The following is a 16,469-nucleotide window of genomic DNA, read 5'->3' on the forward strand; positions in this document are numbered from 1 at the left end:
ATTAAGTACCTTGGGCGTAGGCTGGTTCGCTCAGTGGTTCCTGTGCCAAAGTGAGTGACTCTGTATGGTGTCGCTGTGGTCACCAGTCGAACTTTGATTCCTTGGACAGGTGTTGTGGCAATGGTCAGTTCCTCTGGTAAACTGGGCAGGGTTGCTGGGGTAGTGAGCAGAGTGTACAGTACTGGGCAAAGTGCTGGTGCACTTCTTTGTGCCCCTGAGTGAGGTGGGCAAGCTTTCTGAAGTTTCCCCACTGGAGTGTGTGGGTCTATGCAAGTTTATCAGGGCCACAATGCACTGTGCATACCTGGGAGAAGCCAGCATGCTCCCCTCAACCTCTCAGTTGGAGTGGGAGTTCCCAGCAGGCTCTCCAAGGTGGATAGTACACTGCATTGCCCAGGGTAGGTGGTTGGGCTTTCTGAAATTTCTCTGCTGGAGTAGGTGGATCTAGACAATATTACCTGAGATATGCCCTACTGTGAGCACCCAAAGGAGCCAGCATGCTCCTGGCACCCTCTGCACTGTGTTGGGTGATTTTTGGTTGAGCTATTGCCATTTTGGTTGTCATGGTATATTACTCTGGATCTTATTTAATGTTTCTATTCTAGCTGGCTTCCTCTGACACCACTTTAACAAGAGAAGCAGGGTACCCTTTCATTACTGCCATGTGGAAATGGAAGACCAGGTTCCCGTCTTGACCTCCACTGACACTCAAGTCTCTTCATTACTGCTGAGTGGGAGTGGCTGCTCTGGGTCCCCACTAGGCCTCTACTGATACCTCCTTATATGGGAGTGGTTGGTATTTTCATTCACGTCCCCCATGTGGCCTCCACTGATACCACGGTTTGTGGTGGATGCCCTCATTATGGCTGGACAGTAGTGAAAGTCTTCACACTTCATTAGGCCTACTTTGTTGACATCCCAGTTGACAGAGGAAGGGGTAACTTGTTATTTTTGGATGGAAGACCATGTTCCCCACATAAGCTGTACAGACAAGCTGGGGTTGAGGATATGGGAAGGCCTCATTTGTACCTGGTGGGGAAGAAACTCCAAGCTCCCACTCAGACTTCTCTGACACCAATCTAATGGTGGTGAGGGGGCAGTTGGAGCACCATGGTATATCCTGATGAGGGTGAAAATCTTGGCTTCCTACTTGGATTTTCTTGGTGTGTATGTGAGGGAAGCCTCAGATGATTTAAAACATTTTTTTTCTTTTTTGGTCGTGGTGTTTGGTGGGAGTAGGGCAGTTGTTGTGTAAAAGATTTCCATCCTATTAGGCTGACCCCTTCCTTTTTTGCGTAGACAGAGCAGGCTTTTGTTGAGGCTGTTTTTGCCCCCTGGACCTGTTGGCCTTTTCATTTGATAGCTCTTAAAGCTCCATTTCTGAAATATATGAGGCATAAGGAAAACCTGAGGAACTCACCACTGTGTTATTCCTTGGACGCCAAGGTCTTCACCAGCCTGCATTTCTCTCTCCACTGTTAAGTCCTCTTATGCTTGTTTTACATATATTGTTCTGAGTGTTTAGTTGTACTTAGCAGGAGAAATGGGGGAAAACACATTTACTCCATCTTCCCAGAAGTGGAAGTTGAATCCCTATGGAGAATTTTACAACAGTGATAAGACTGAATAAAAGCCAGCCTTGACTTTGGTCACCACCATATCTCGGTATATCTACATAATTCAATTGACAAAATACTCTCCCCACAAATCTCTTCTCTAATCTTTTAAAAAGTTGCCTTACTCTGCAGAGATTATAATTTTAAAATAGAGTTTTTTTAAGGTATTTTTGACATTGACATTCAATGAATTTCCCAAAGTGGCTAATTTGAAAATTTTACATATCTATACACCAGGAAAACTATCACCAAGGTCAAGATAGTAAACATATCCATTACCCTTAAAAGGTTCCTCCTATCCCTTTGTAATTCCTCCCTCCAGCCCCTTCCTGTATCACCAGTCCCAAGCAACTATTGATCTGCCTGTCCTGGTAGATTAGCTTGAATATTGAAAAGGCTTATATGAATACTTGAGAGGGGGATGGTTGCAGTGTATTGTAGGTATATGATTAACTTTTTAAGAAACTGTCAAATTGTTTTGAAAATGTGTCATTTTATAATCTCACCAGGTTTGGATGAAAGTTTCAGTATTTTGCATGCTTGCCAACCTTTAGATGGGATGATCCTTTCCAATATCAGCCATTCCAATAGTGTATAGAATTCTCATTGTGATTTCGATTTTAATTTTCCTAATAAATAGTGATGTTGAGTTTATTAATGTGACTATTTCCCAGCTTCTTCCTACATAATTCTTATTTTCTAAAGCTATTTTAAATGACACTGTTGTCTATTTTAGATAGGTACAGCTTTTTGCATAGACTAACTTGTGGCCTGTGAAAAATAGTTTTAGTTCTACTTTTCCAATCTGGAAGCCTAAATTTTTCTTGTTGCACTAACCAGAATCCTAAGTACAATACTGAGCAATCCCCCTCCCCGTATCATGAATTTATAATTCTTGGATAATAGTTTCCTGCATGCGAATATCCACCACAACTTCTGGCATGTAAATATCTGCCTCACTGCTGCACACACTATTAAAATTCAAGTTTCGGTACTACACCTATTGAGATAAGTAGATCCCCCAGATTTCAAACAAGACTGGGATACACAGAAGAGCGAGTTTATTTACTGAGTCTGCCAGCCTGAAGGCAGTGATTTCAGACTGGAAAACAAAACTGAGGGGACCTCTGTGGACACTGGGAAACGCGAGTGGGATGGAAAAGTTTCCTGGTGGCAGCCAGGAAGTGAGTGGTCATCAGGGTACCTAAGAGAAATTTTTAGGAAGGTAGTAGGATGATTCATATCTCCACCTAGATTTAAGTGTGGCCACATTACCGTGGGTGGATTGTAGGTAGGACATACAAAATCCAGGTAATGGTGAAGGGTGGGAGAGAACAGAATGAGCCACTGAACCAGGTGGCCCTGGGGAAGGGCTTGGAGAAGACACCCTCTCCTTGCCATGTGATCCCCCAGAATTGAACCATGAGGAGTGTGGCAGGTCTGTTCAGAAGGCGCTGTCGGTTGCTAAGAAAACACCCATTTTCCAACCAGGGCACCTTGGCCTCCCCCCACTCCTGGAGGAGTCAGGATGGGCCACTGTGATGTCTGAGCCACCCCTGCCAGGACAGGGCTAGACAGGCTGGGGGACTGGCTTGCTGACCAAATGAAGCGGAGGGTGTGGCTGCTCATTGTCCTGTGCAGGGCGTATATAGGGAGGCCAGGGGCCCTGGGACAGACCACTGGGCAGTGCTGACATGGCAAAGGAGACCAGGAAACCACAGCTCACCGGAAACACCAAATCGGGGAAGAGGAGGAAGAACCCCTCTCCACCCAAGTCCAGAGGAAAGGGCAAGGTGAGATGACCTCCCAAGCTCCTTCTCGTCTTCCCCTTGACTCCTTTCTCCCAAGATTCCTACCCTGTCCTCGCCTGGTACAACCCCCTCAGCCCACATGCATTCTCAGGAAACCCTTGTTCCCATCCCTTCTCCACCGTCTTCCCCAAACCATTGCCCTTCTGTGATCTCCCTGTTGTCCTTCCAGGGACCCAAGACATCCGTGAAACTTAAAAGACCCCTTCAAGGGAGTGTAAGGACAGAAGGCACTGCAATAATTATCGCCCCCTGAATTAAACCCCAAAAAGGTAAAGGGCCAACACTATTCAGCCACTATCAACAGCTGAATGAGGAACTGCAGTAAAAAGAGCCATAGCAGGTCCAAAAGGACAACGAGATTTGTCCTTGCACCTCGGGTGTAGAGGAGATCCCCAGTACCAGTGATGACCTGGGCACCCACCAAATTAAGAGTGAGACCGGAAACCTCGAAGTTATCTGCCCTGGATTGTGGCAATTGAACCTATGAGGACTTCCCTGAACTTTGGTCCCCCTTGCAGCTGCAGCCCAGCCTCATAATCGGGACCCAGTACCTTCCATGCGTCAGCAGGCGGCTCAGCACCCTCCTGTGTCTGCATCTCCGCTTAGTGACCAGGCTGCACATTCAACTCTATCTGGCTCCACCGCCTATGCTAGTCCTGTCTCCCTACCTTGTGCTCGGGTTCAGATAGAACGTCACGTTTGACTGGTTTTGTAAGCAAACCTGGGAGGACCAGAACATTCCTGCCCTGCTGCCTCACCACACCTGACATTTTCTCCTCTCCTCACCGCTTCAAGCAGGCCACTTTGGGGTTCGAATTCCACTCTGGCACTTGCTGCTCCAGGTTGAGGATGAACGACAAGGCCTGATGCAGGAGGAGCAGGTTGGTCTGGGGCTTCTCACCGTTGAGGTGCAGCTGGCACATGCGCCCCAGCTCCTGAAAAGCTTCTTCGGTGTCTCTGATCCCCAGCGGCTCAGGGGGGTTACTGGTCAACCGGCCGTTCCTTCTCCCACTCGGCCTTCTGCTCTGGGGTCAGAAGGTCGTCCTCATCTGGGCTCCTCCGTGTCCGGGGGCCTTCGACTCCTTCTCTTCCTCCGAGCTGTCAGCCACCGACGTGTTCTCCTCGTCCTCCGTCTCCTCCCGCTTGATTGCGCTGGCACCCGCCGCGGCACCCCTCGCCCAGTCCATTGTAGGAGGCGGGAGCGCTCAGGGAGGGCGCTGGGCTAGCTGGGGTGGCTGCGATGGCAGGCGGCTGACACTGCCTGCGAGGCCCTGCTCAGAATGGGCGCCTCCCACCAGGCCAGCGTGCCGCCCGCCCTGCAGCAGGGGGCCTGCAAAGCCCGCAGCCAGCGTCCTGTGGCCACACAGCAGCCGGTGCACATTGCACGCCCTGCCATGGACCACGTGGATGGTTTCGTCCCGGTGGTCCAACATCTTGATCAGGCTCTGCGGACCCCATCGCAGCTGGGCTTTAAGGCACAGGGAGCTCCTGCTTGGGGCCACTGCGATGTTCCTGCCAGCCCTGTGGGGAGCCCACGGGGGTCAAGGGGCTAGAGGAGAAGTTATTGCTTGAATGATCCGGGGAGTAGGTGGAGGCCAGAGCCTTCCCAAGGGCGTCGTGCAGCTGCAGGCTGTGGTCCCGCAGGAGCCCACGAGGCTGTTGGTCCGCTGACGGCCTGTGGTTGGAGATGCTGCTGTAGGCTGCCCTGAGGGCCAAGGAGAAGGTGGACACAACCCGAAGCCCGCCGTTCACCTCTGCTCCCTGCAGCTGGTAGCCCACGCGCTGGTGCTGGTGCAAGCAACCAAACACACTGCCACAGCTCACTGAGCTACGGGCCTGGCGGGAGGGGCAGGGGAGACCAGCTTTTGCCCAGCATGGCCTGAAGCCCGCCCGCCCTGTCGGACTCCAGGCTGCTGTCGGCGGCTCTCCACTGAGGGTTGCCGAGGTAGGTACTGGAAGTCACCCTTGATGCCCAAAGGGGACAGTGGCCTGGGGCTGCTGAGGGCCAGCTTGCCCGGCAGGAAGCCAGCCTGAGTCAATTCGCCAACACCCGTGTCTCTCCTGAAAGTGGCATAGGCATTCTGCTCACCGCCCTCGCCTCCAAGTTCAGGTCCCAGGAATGTCGTGGGACTCACCCAAGTGGGCCCTTCACTGTAGGTGGGGCTAGGGTCAAAGGGGGAATTGTTCTGGTTGCTGGTGCCCGAGGAGCCCGAGCTGGGTTAGTCCTGGAGACCCGAACCTCCAAACCGCTCACCTTCAAGGAGGCGGGCAGGCCCTTCCCACTGGCCACAGGCAGCAGAAACATCACGCTAACGTCCACGAGGTCGCTGACTTCCTTGTCTGTGCCCGCAGGTGCCATCCTCTGTGGCTGACTCATTCTCCAGCAGTGATGGTGGGCACAGAGGCCTAGAGACAGCGCCGCACAGCACTGCCTGGCACACAGTGAAGGGGGGTGGGGTGTCGGGGCGGCGGTAGCATGAAACTGGGGGCCCTTCCCCGACAAACAGGCATCACTACCCGGCCCCTTACGGTCACATGTTGGCGGCCGTGCGTGGCCCTGGCCCTCTCCTCCATGTCACCTGGGGCGTTGGGGCAGGGTCGTGCGTGGTCCCTGCGGTGCACGGATCCTGATTATAAATTTAGTTCCGTTTTAAAATAATTTAAGATCTTAATTTATATTTTATAAAGTTCTTTCTGTGCTGTAGTTAACTGAAGTAAATGGAGAAGAGATTCCCTGTCTAAAAGGCAGGTTTAGATTTTTTTTTTCTAGGTTAGATCTCCACTGTAGATAAATGACTGAGATATTTAAATGGAAATGGGCAGCAATTAGTAATTGGGAATAGATTTCGGTCAGAAGTAAAACGGAAACATTGCTGTAATTAAAAAATTTTCTGTCCTGCTTTATTAATTTTTGTCTAACCTAACGTCATCATGACATTCTTATGTCTTGTTTTTTTAACAGGTCATTTGTTTTTGTGTGTGTAAGCTCTTATATTTTATTTTTTCTAGCTTTATTGAGGTGTAATTGACAAATAAAATGGTCTATATTGAAGGTACGGAACGTGGTGATTTGATATACATATGCACTATGAAATGATTACCACAATGAAGTTAGCACATCCATCACCGCACACAGTTAATTTTGTGTGTGTGCTGAGAACACGTAAGATCTACTCTTAGGAAATTTCAAGAATACAAAACTGTGTTACCTATTGTTACCATACTGTTCATTAGATCCCCAAAACTTACGCATCTTGTCACTGAAAGGTTGTAGCCTTTAACCAACACCTCCCCATTTCCCCCACACCTGAGCGCCTGGCAACTACCATTCTGCACTTGGATTCTATGCGTTTGACTTTTCCTATCTGGCCTTTATTATTCTGAGGTACTGTTCTTCTATACTTATTTTGTTGAAAGTATTTATTGTGAAAGGCCATTCACATTATTTCAAATGATTTTGATGATGTTCAAATGATTTTCCTGCATCCACTGAGATGGTCATATGATTGTAGTCCTACACTCTGTTGATGTGGTATATGCCTCTTACTGATTTGCATATGTCGAACCACTCCTGCATCCCAGGGATAAGTCCTACTTCACCATGGTGTGTGAACATTTCACTGTGCAGTTCCATAAGGTTTGCTGATATTTGAGGATTTTTCTGTCTATTTTCATCACAGTGATTGGGCTGTAATTTTCTTTTCGTGTAGTGTCCTTGTCTGGATTTGATGTCAGAGTAATGCTGGCATCATAGAATAAGCTAGAAAGTGTTTTCTCCTCTTCCATTTTTTGGAAGAGTTTGAGGAAAACTGGCATTATTTCTTTAAATGTTTCATAGAATTCAGCAGTGAAGTCATCAGGTCTTGGGCTTTTCTTTGTTGGAAATTTCTTGATGAATGATTTAATCTCTTTCTCATTGATCTGTTAACATTTTAAATTTCTTCATGACCTAGTCTGGGTAGGTTGCATGTTCCTAGGAATTTATCCATTATATTCTAGATTATGCACTGTGTTGGCATACACTTATTCATAATAATCTCATAGTACTTTGTATTTCTGTTGTAGCAGTTGTAATGTCTTCTTTTTCATTTATAATTTTGGTTGAGTCCTCTCTTTTGTTGGTTAGCTTAAAATTTGTCAATTGTTTGTATTTTCAAAAGTCCGATTTTTAGTTTTGTCGAGTTTTTAGATCGTTTTTTTTTTTTTTCTCTGTATTTTTACTCTAATCTTTATTATTTCCTTCTTCCTGCTAAATTTGGGCTTAGTTTTTTCTTTTTGTAGTTCCTTCAGGTGCAAAGTTAGGTCTTTATTTAAGATCCTCCTTTTAATTTTTTTAATGTAGGAGTTTATCGGTGTAAACTTTCATCTTTGAACTACTTTTGCGGAACTCCGTAAGCTTTGGTATGTTGTATTTCCGTTTTAATCTGCTGTAAGACTTTTTTTTTTTTTTTTTTTTTTTACTTTTTATTTATTTTTTCAAGTGGGTTAAGTGAGCCTTTATTGGAATGTTGTAGCAGTTGTGTTTGAAGAAGGCAGGCCTACAAATTAAGGATTTTAAATTAAAGTCCCTAACTGCATCAACAGAAAAACAGGACTGGAGCTGCACTGGGGGACAGAGGGACCCAGTTCTCACATGGACGTACACCTGTGCATGGACACCAGACGCCCTCACTATGCATGGAGCTGGACCAGTTGGCGGTAGACACAGAACGACTTCTGCCTTTCATCGTGGAACTGGTTTTTATTTATTTATTTATTATTTTTTATGAAGGCTATGGGAAGCAGAAAGAAGAAGCAAGTACACGTGCTCCCCACCCAGGTAGTAGAGGATGAGGCATGTGGCAGAGAAGAGACAGCCCCTGAGAAAGCGGAAGGGAAAGCCACGTCCTTGGGAGGGAGCCAGCTATGCGCAAGAATATTAAGAGAACATTTGTAGAAGATGCAGAGAGGGGACAGACGGGGACAGACGGGGCCTCCGAAGTGAAAGAAAAGATGGGAAAAAGGGCTGTGGAGAGCCTGACGACGGCGATGGCAGCCGGTCAAAGGGCCCCCCTGTTCTAGGCGGGCACGCAGCGCTCGGCGGGACCCCACCAGCCTCCCTCTCATGGTGGACAGAAGAGGATCAGGCCACACACGAAGCAGCTTCCCGCGAGTCTAGCCCTCGCCAGGCGGAGGGACTGCAACCCCCCTCTCCCCACCGTCTCTGATCTTGCGTGACCAGTGCTCATGTCCCCAAGGGGGTGCACCTGTGCCTGGAGACACTGCCATACCAGGCCGATGCGTGGACTGGACAGAGCAAGCTCCCGTTCCATGTCCCTGCTCCCAAAATCCATTTAATATACTGTTCTCCAATACAGGACGTATCAGATATTAAACTGATGAGAATAGATACTACACATGATCTTGGCCAAAAGGCCGAGAAGTGATGTGGAACTGGTTTTTAGAGAGTGGGAGGGGAAAGAAAGAAAAAAAAAAAAAAAAAAACCCAAAACTAAAAGAGGACCTGATCCTTTACAAAACATTTCTGTAGACACTAAAGGTGGTGGGGTAGGGGGAGGAAGTGTGAAAGCGAGCCCTGCCAGCAACCTCAGCTTTAAGGAAAGGCTCTAGCTAGCTAGACCCAAACAGAAATCCTCAGTCTGGGGGAGCAGCTCACCGCACACCTGGACGGCGCCTCCCAGCCCAGACGCAACTGTGCGAGGTCACCAGAGAGCAACGCAGGCCAGGGTGGCCTAAGACTGTGTCCATCAAAATGAATAGGAAAAGAAAAGGAAAAAAAAAAATAAATACAGTAAACCACCACCAGTAGCCGCACAAGAAAAAACCACACAGCAACCCTCCCCTCCGACTTCCTGGCCAGGCTTCAGGGCGTCGCTGCGGATTCTCTCCTCCCTCCGTTGTGGGCAGCGCGCAGCTTCTGGGATCCCTACTCTCTGGCCGGGTCTGGATTTCAGTTTGTTCTTCAGTTGAGCCTGGCGGGTTGGGGGGTCTCAGAAAGGCGCAGCAAGGGAGGCTTTCTGGCAGGAGCGAGGCTGCGCTGGCGCTTCCTGCCTCTGCCACTCGTAAGGTTCATGTAGCCGCGGCCGCCCACCCTCCAGCGCACGGGGGCGGCCGGGACTACGTGTGCACAACAGAGACCCCGGGTCTGCTCGGTTTACTTTTAACTCCATCATCATGAGGTGCTTAAAAAAACCAAAAATCTTTCAACCTAGAGTTTGCCCTGAAGGGACGCAGCCACAGATTGGGGGCCGAAGACAGGGAAAAACAAAAACAAAAAGAAACGCCCTGCTGGAGTCAGGAGCCCCGGGGAACCAGCCTTGCTCAGACCTGTCACAGTGTCCAGGGTGAGCCTCCCTTGCGCCCTGCTGGGGGCAAAAGAAGGCGGCCTGGGGCAGAACCAGCCCCGGAGGTCCACTTGACTGCTGGTGTTAGGCAAAGTAACAGGAAAGAGATCGAGGAAGAAAGCCCCGTGGAAAGGTCCCCCAGTTGTAATCCTCGTCCGCCTGTGAAGCAGCATCTCCCAGCCGCGAAGAGACTTTGCAGCCAAGAATCGAGGTGTCGCTTGTGCAGAACGGCCGTCACTCACTCTGTAGGGTCAGCACAGTGGAGGGCGGCACAGTGTATCCTTCTAGACCGGGGCCAGGTAACAGTGAGGAGGGAGCCTGTCCTCCACCGGTCCTGGCTGGCACTATCCCACGTGGCTGACTGGAGGGTGGAGCGTGGCGGGATCACATCAAGGACGTACTCTCGCTGGCGGTCCACGGCCGAGGACGTCTTGGGTACTGCCAAACTCTGGAGACAAACGCAAGGGTACTGGGTGTTCAGAGACGTCTTCTTCCAGGTGGAGGCGGTGCTGCCCCTTCCGGCGCTCAAGGCTCTCTTGGAATGTCTGCCAGTCCTCCTGACCAGGGCCGTGCCCGAGGCCGTGTTTTGCAGTTTGGGGGCTGGGTAAACCTGTACAGGACACCATGGGTCATCGTGCCTGAGCCCCAGGACAGCTGGCTGGAGGCCAGTAGCACAGCTCTGTTACTCGAGTCGCGAGCCTCTCCTGAGCCGAGCACCAACTTACAGTGGGGTTTTATGAGCTGCTTCAGTGTGGGTGCAGCGCGGTGGCAGGCGCGGCGTCCTGCTACAGGAGGCGCTGCTTGATCGCACGCTCCCGCTGTAGCGCCTTCACAAAGGTGGCCTTGAGCCAGCTAGTGCCCTCCACCTTGAGCGCCTGTTCTCGCACATGATGGCCCCGCCCTTGCGTCTTGTGAAGGCCATCTTGCAGTGCACGCACATGTAAGAACCTGGGAGAGCACAAGGGCGGCCAACATCCGGCTTGCTTGCGTCTACAGTAGGTTCTGCACCACTTCCTCCAGGCCAACTAGGTAGACGAACTTCTTGGCAGCACTGGGCAGGAAATTTATCTCTGGAGTGAGGGGCTTGGGAGGGGGAATCTCAAGCAGCATCTTCTCTAGCTGTTTGCACAGCCCGAGCTCGGCGGCCACCTCTTGGCTGCCTGGAGACTCAGTGGAGGTGATCATGGAGGCCACGCTGGTGGAGGTGGAGTTGGTCTGAGCAGAGTTGGTCGTGAACACTTTAATGACGCTGAGGAGGGCTGCAGGATTTTGATGAGGAGAATGGTGTTGGGGACGTTGGCGACACGGATGAGTCCTTGCTGGATGACTCTCTATCCCTGAGTTTGAACTCTGGGCACGGACACCCTGGGGTCCAGGAGGAGGGGCAGTGCCCCATGCTAGAATGTTGTCTGATGTTGTGGATTTGCTGTGATCCCCTGACGAGTGGGGCCATGACCACCTGTGAGGTCACCTGCAGCACCAGCACTGAGGATGCCTGCTGCACTTCCCGGACCAGCAGAAGCGGGATCATGCTGCCCGGCATTTAAGTTGAAGAGGTCAGAAGTGACAGCTTGATAGCAGGAATGTTTTGGGTGCCCTGCACATGCAGAGGACGGGTGGTCATGGTGCTCCCAGTGGAGCCTGTGGGCTTCTGGGCAGTGGCTTCCTTCTGCATTTGACACTGTGGCAAGTTTTTCAACAAGATGAGTTTTGCTTCCTCTGATCTTAATTCTTCTATCAGTTGCTTGATCATCCTTTCTCATTCTTCAGGACTACTTTTGATGAGGGCCTCATTGGTTGTTTCCATCAAGGCCAGTGCCACTAGCCACATAATGCAACCTTCGGCCGCAGAACTGGAGACCAGCATTGGTGTTACAACCTGAGACATGCACAGCAGGTCAATGAGCCTGGCCTGAGGCCCCCAAAACACTAGAGGGCTCTGAAAGGCAAGGTCGCCTGTCCACACTAGCTCATCAGCGCCGTTGCTGTAAGACTTAAATATAACTTATTATATATATTTAAGGTCTACAACATGATGCTTTGATATGCCTAGAAATAGTGAAAAGATTACTATAGTAAAGCAAATGAACATATTTCACATCCCCATTTTGTGCGTGTGTGTGTGTGTGGGTGTGAGTGTGTGTGTGTGTGGCTAGAGCACCTAAAATCTACTCTTTTAGCAAAATTACCAAGTACGATAGAATATTAAGTATAGCTCTCATGTTGGACATTAGATCTCTAGACTTCTCATCCTACATATCTGCTACTTTGTTTCAGCTTTATTATCAGGTTAAAATAGACTGTTATTACTATAATATATTTCACACAGGACACTTGGTAATCACAAATAAAATATTTATAGAAGTTATATAAAAGAAAAAAAATACAACTCCTCCCCCCACACACAAAGGAGGACAGGAAGAGAGAAACAGAGGAGCAAGAGAACTATAAGAGAAACAGAAAACTGATAACAAAATGGCAATAGTAAATCCTAGCCTATCAGTAATTGCTTTAAATATAAATGGACTAAACTCTCCAATTAAAAGATACAGAATGGTTGAACGAATAAAAAACAAAAGTCGAAGATTCATCTGTGTGTTGTTCTCAAGAACTCCCTTTAGATTCACATACATACAGTGGCTAAAAGTGAAGTGAAGGAAAAAAAATATTTCATGCAAATAGTGATCAGAAGAGAGCAGGAGTGGCTATAATAGTATTAGACAGAGTAGACTTTAAGTCAAACACTTTTTCTAGATAAAAAAGAAGATTATTATGTAATGATAGAAAGGGTCAATTCAACAGGAATACATCAAAATTGTAAATCCATATGCACTCAACATCAGAGAATCTAAGTATGTAAAAAAATTGAAAAATCTGAAAGGAGAAATTAAACAATACAATAATTGTAGGACTCTTCAATACAACATTTACAATCATGGATAAAATGTCCAGTCAGAAAAATTAATAAAGAAACAGCAAACTTGAACAACACTATAGAACAAATGTACCTAACAGACATGTATAGAACTTTTCACCCAAAAGCGGCATAGTAAATTAATTCTTCTTAAGCACACTTGAACATTCCCCAGGATATATCACATATTAGAACAAGAAAACAAGCCTTAACAAACTTTAGAATTCAATTTATAGCACATATCTTTTATGACTATAATGGAATGAAACTACACATCAATAACAGCAAGAAAATGGGAACATTTACAAATATGTGGAAACTAAAAAACACACTCTTGAACAACAACTGTGTCAAACATAAAATCAAAGGAAGTTTAAAAATATCTTGGAAACATAAGAAAATGAATACACAATTTACTAAAACTTACAGTATGCAAAAAAGCAGTCCTAAGAGGAAAGCTTTTAGCAATAAAAGCCTACGTTAAAACAGAAGAAAAATCTCACATAAACTAACTCTATACCTCAAAGAACTAGAGAAAGAACAAACTAAACCCAAAGTTAGCAAAAGGAAGAAAGTCGTAAAGATCAGAATAGAAGTGAATCAAATAGAAAACAGAAAAACTATATAAAAATAAATCAACTGAAGTAAGAAGTTTTTTTAAATAGCCAAAATCAAGAAAAGCTTAGCTAGACTAACCAAGGAAAAGAACCCTCAAAGTCAGAAATGAAAGAGAAAACTTTTCAATGGATGTCTCAGAAATAAAAAGGTTCACAAGGGACCATTATTAGCAATTATGGAACAAATAATTGGATAACTTAGAAGAAATGACCAAATTCCTGGGAACATAAAACTAACCAAGACTGAATCAAGAAGAAATACAAAGCGTGAACAAACCAATAACAAAGAAAAAGATTGAAACAGTAGCCAAAAGCTTCCCAGCAAAGAAAAGGCCAGGGCCAGATGGCTTGATGGCTGAATTCTATGACACATTTAAAGAAAAATTAATACTAATCCTTTTTAAACTACTAAAAAATAGAGGTAGAAGGAATATTTGCAAACTCATTTTAGATGGCTAGCATTATCCTGATACCAAAGCCAGAGAAAGACACCACAGGCAAAAAAACTACAGGTCACTCTCTCTGATGAACATAGATGCAATGAACATGACGCAATGGGATTTATCCCTGGTATGCAATGCTGTTTTAACATACCGAATTCAATCAATGTGATACACCACATTAACAGAATGAAAGATAAAAACCACATGATTATCTCAATTAATGCAGAAAATATATTTGAGTAAGTTCAACTTCCATTCATGATAACAACGCTCAACAAAATAGTTATAGAAGGAAATTTCTTCCACATAAAGGTCATTTATGAAAAGCCCACAGCTAATATCATAATCAATGGGGAAAAACTGTGAGATTTTCCTCTAAGACTTGGTACAAGGCAAGGATTCCCATTCTCACCACTTCTATTCAACATAGTACCAGAAGTACTAGCAAGAGCAATCTGACAACAACAAAAAGGCATCCAAATTGGACAAGAAAATGTTAAATGGTCCATTTCCAGATGACATGATTTCATATGTACAAAACCCGAAATAGTCCATGAAAAAAATGTTAGAACTAACAAATTCAGTTATGTTGCAGGATACAAAATCAACATACAATCTTTAAGTCCCTGCTGATATTGACAATAAATTTCCACTGACTATATTTACAATATTCAAATTTGTGTATTAGTAAAATTGCTGGCTGTTTGCTTTAGGTTTACTATTTCTATTACCTACCTGAGCTTGCTCCAGAGGGGATCGGAACATGCTATTGTAACATATGCCATAAGGATTAATTTGAGCTAAAGGCATTTAAGACTCAACAGATGCAGGAAGAGTTCTATCCTCTTTTAGGCTTTTTCTGCCTTAAAGGCAAGACATGAGTTGCCCTTTAAGGAAGGTGCCCCCTTTATACCAGAGAAAGAAGAGATGCTAATCTCACTGAAGACCGAGAGCCAACACCAAGGTGAGTAAGCATAAACAGATGTCAATAAAGTAGCCCATATCTTTCATTACTTCACCCATGTATTTCCATCCATCCTAGTCACGTGAAGCCTATTAAAAAACAACTTGACAAACACTTTAAAGATTTAATTGGCATTTCTAGAATCATTTCAAAGTTAACTTACTTACACAGTTAACATACCCAGGACTTCCTTATGGTGGCTCAGGTGTTGTTCCTGTGAATCTTCTGATTTCTGGGGGAACTGGCCCACTGCTAATTTGGTTTCACGGCATTTAGCTCAAGTATCTCCATTCTTGTTTACTGAGTCCAAATAATGGACTCCCATAAACTTTGCTTAATTAAATCCAAACCCTTTTTCCTTCATTAAAAAGTTAAATAAGGCCCTGAATCTACCCTTGAATTCTAACAAGATATTGTTGTGAACCGCAGTGCATGTAAATAATGAAAGATATATGCTTAGAAAAATGAGGAAACAATATACAAAAATTAGTTGTATTTCTTTGTACTAACAATGATCTATATGAAAGGAAAACAACCCCATTTATGATAGCATTGAAGAATAAAATAATTAGGAATAAATTTAACCAAAGTGGTGGAAGATCTGTACACTAAAAACTATAAAACAATGATGAAAGAAATTGAAGAAGACCAAAGAAATTATCGTGGATTGGAGAATAAATATTATTCAAATATCCATAGTATTTAAAGGTAATCTCTATCCAAATGCAAACTCTATCAAAAGTCCAGTGGCATTTTTTGCAGAAATAGAAAAAACTCTCAAGTGTGTATGAAATCACAAAAGATCTCAAGTAGCCTTCCTAATCTTGAGAAGGAATAAAAAAGTTAGAGCATCACATTTCATGATTTCAAATTATATTACAAAGATATAATAATCAAAACAGTATGGCAGTGGCATAAAATTAGACACACAGACTGATGGAACAGGATAGAGAACTCAGAAATATACCGAAGCATGATATTGTGAACTAATTTTTGAGAAGGGTGCCAAGAACATACAATGGGAAAGGATAGTCTCTTCAATAAATGGTTCTGGGAAAATTGGATATGCACATGGAAGAGAATGAAATTGAACCGTTATCTTACACTATACACAAAAATTAAGTTAAGATGGATTAAAGACTTAAATGTAACACCAGAAACCATGAAACTTTTTGAAGAAAACACAGGGAAAAATCTCCATGACAATGGCCTTAGCAACGATTTTTTGGCTATGACACCAAAAACTCAAGTTACAGAAGCAAAAATAGACAAATGGATTATATCAAACTAAAATCTTCTGTACAGCAGAGGAAACAATCAACAACGTGAATAGGCAGCCTCAAGATTGGGAGATATTATTTGTGAATCATACATCTGATTAGGGGTTAATATGCAAAATATATATAGAACTCATATAACTTGTTAGCAACACCAAAACAAAGAAACAAAACAACCCTGTTTTTAAAATGTTCAATGCATCTGAATAGACATATTTCTAAAGAAGGCATACAGATGGCCAGTAGGTATATGATAAAATGCTCAACATCACTAATTATCATGGAAATTCAAATCAAAACCAAAATGAGATCACCTCATACCTGTTAAAATGGCTATTATCCAAATGACAAGAGATAAGCTTTAGGGTGAGGAGTAAAGGGAACCCTTGCACGCTATTGGTAGGAATGTAAATTAGTACAGCCATTGTAGGCAACATTATGAAGGTTCCTCAAAACATTTAAAATAGAACTACCATATGATCC

At 45.2% G+C, this 16,469-nt stretch overlaps 1 non-coding gene and 2 pseudogenes across 1 annotated transcript; all 3 read right to left on the bottom strand.

Annotated features, from left to right (window-relative positions):
- Window positions 1-3,710: 3,710 nt before the first annotated feature.
- LOC134368372 (transcription factor E2-alpha-like) lies at window positions 3,711-5,804 on the bottom strand (annotated as a pseudogene).
- A 2,858-nt stretch (window positions 5,805-8,662) lies between these two features.
- Window positions 8,663-8,854, bottom strand: LOC134368870 (U2 spliceosomal RNA). The gene has a single exon (XR_010022557.1). It is a non-coding gene; the product is annotated as a U2 spliceosomal RNA (small nuclear RNA).
- A 1,155-nt stretch (window positions 8,855-10,009) lies between these two features.
- LOC134368373 (transcriptional repressor p66-alpha-like) lies at window positions 10,010-11,581 on the bottom strand (annotated as a pseudogene).
- Between the last annotated feature and the right edge of the window lie 4,888 nt (window positions 11,582-16,469).

This window comes from Cynocephalus volans, chromosome X, assembly GCF_027409185.1.
Source record: "Cynocephalus volans isolate mCynVol1 chromosome X, mCynVol1.pri, whole genome shotgun sequence".
NCBI lineage: Eukaryota > Metazoa > Chordata > Mammalia > Dermoptera > Cynocephalidae > Cynocephalus > Cynocephalus volans.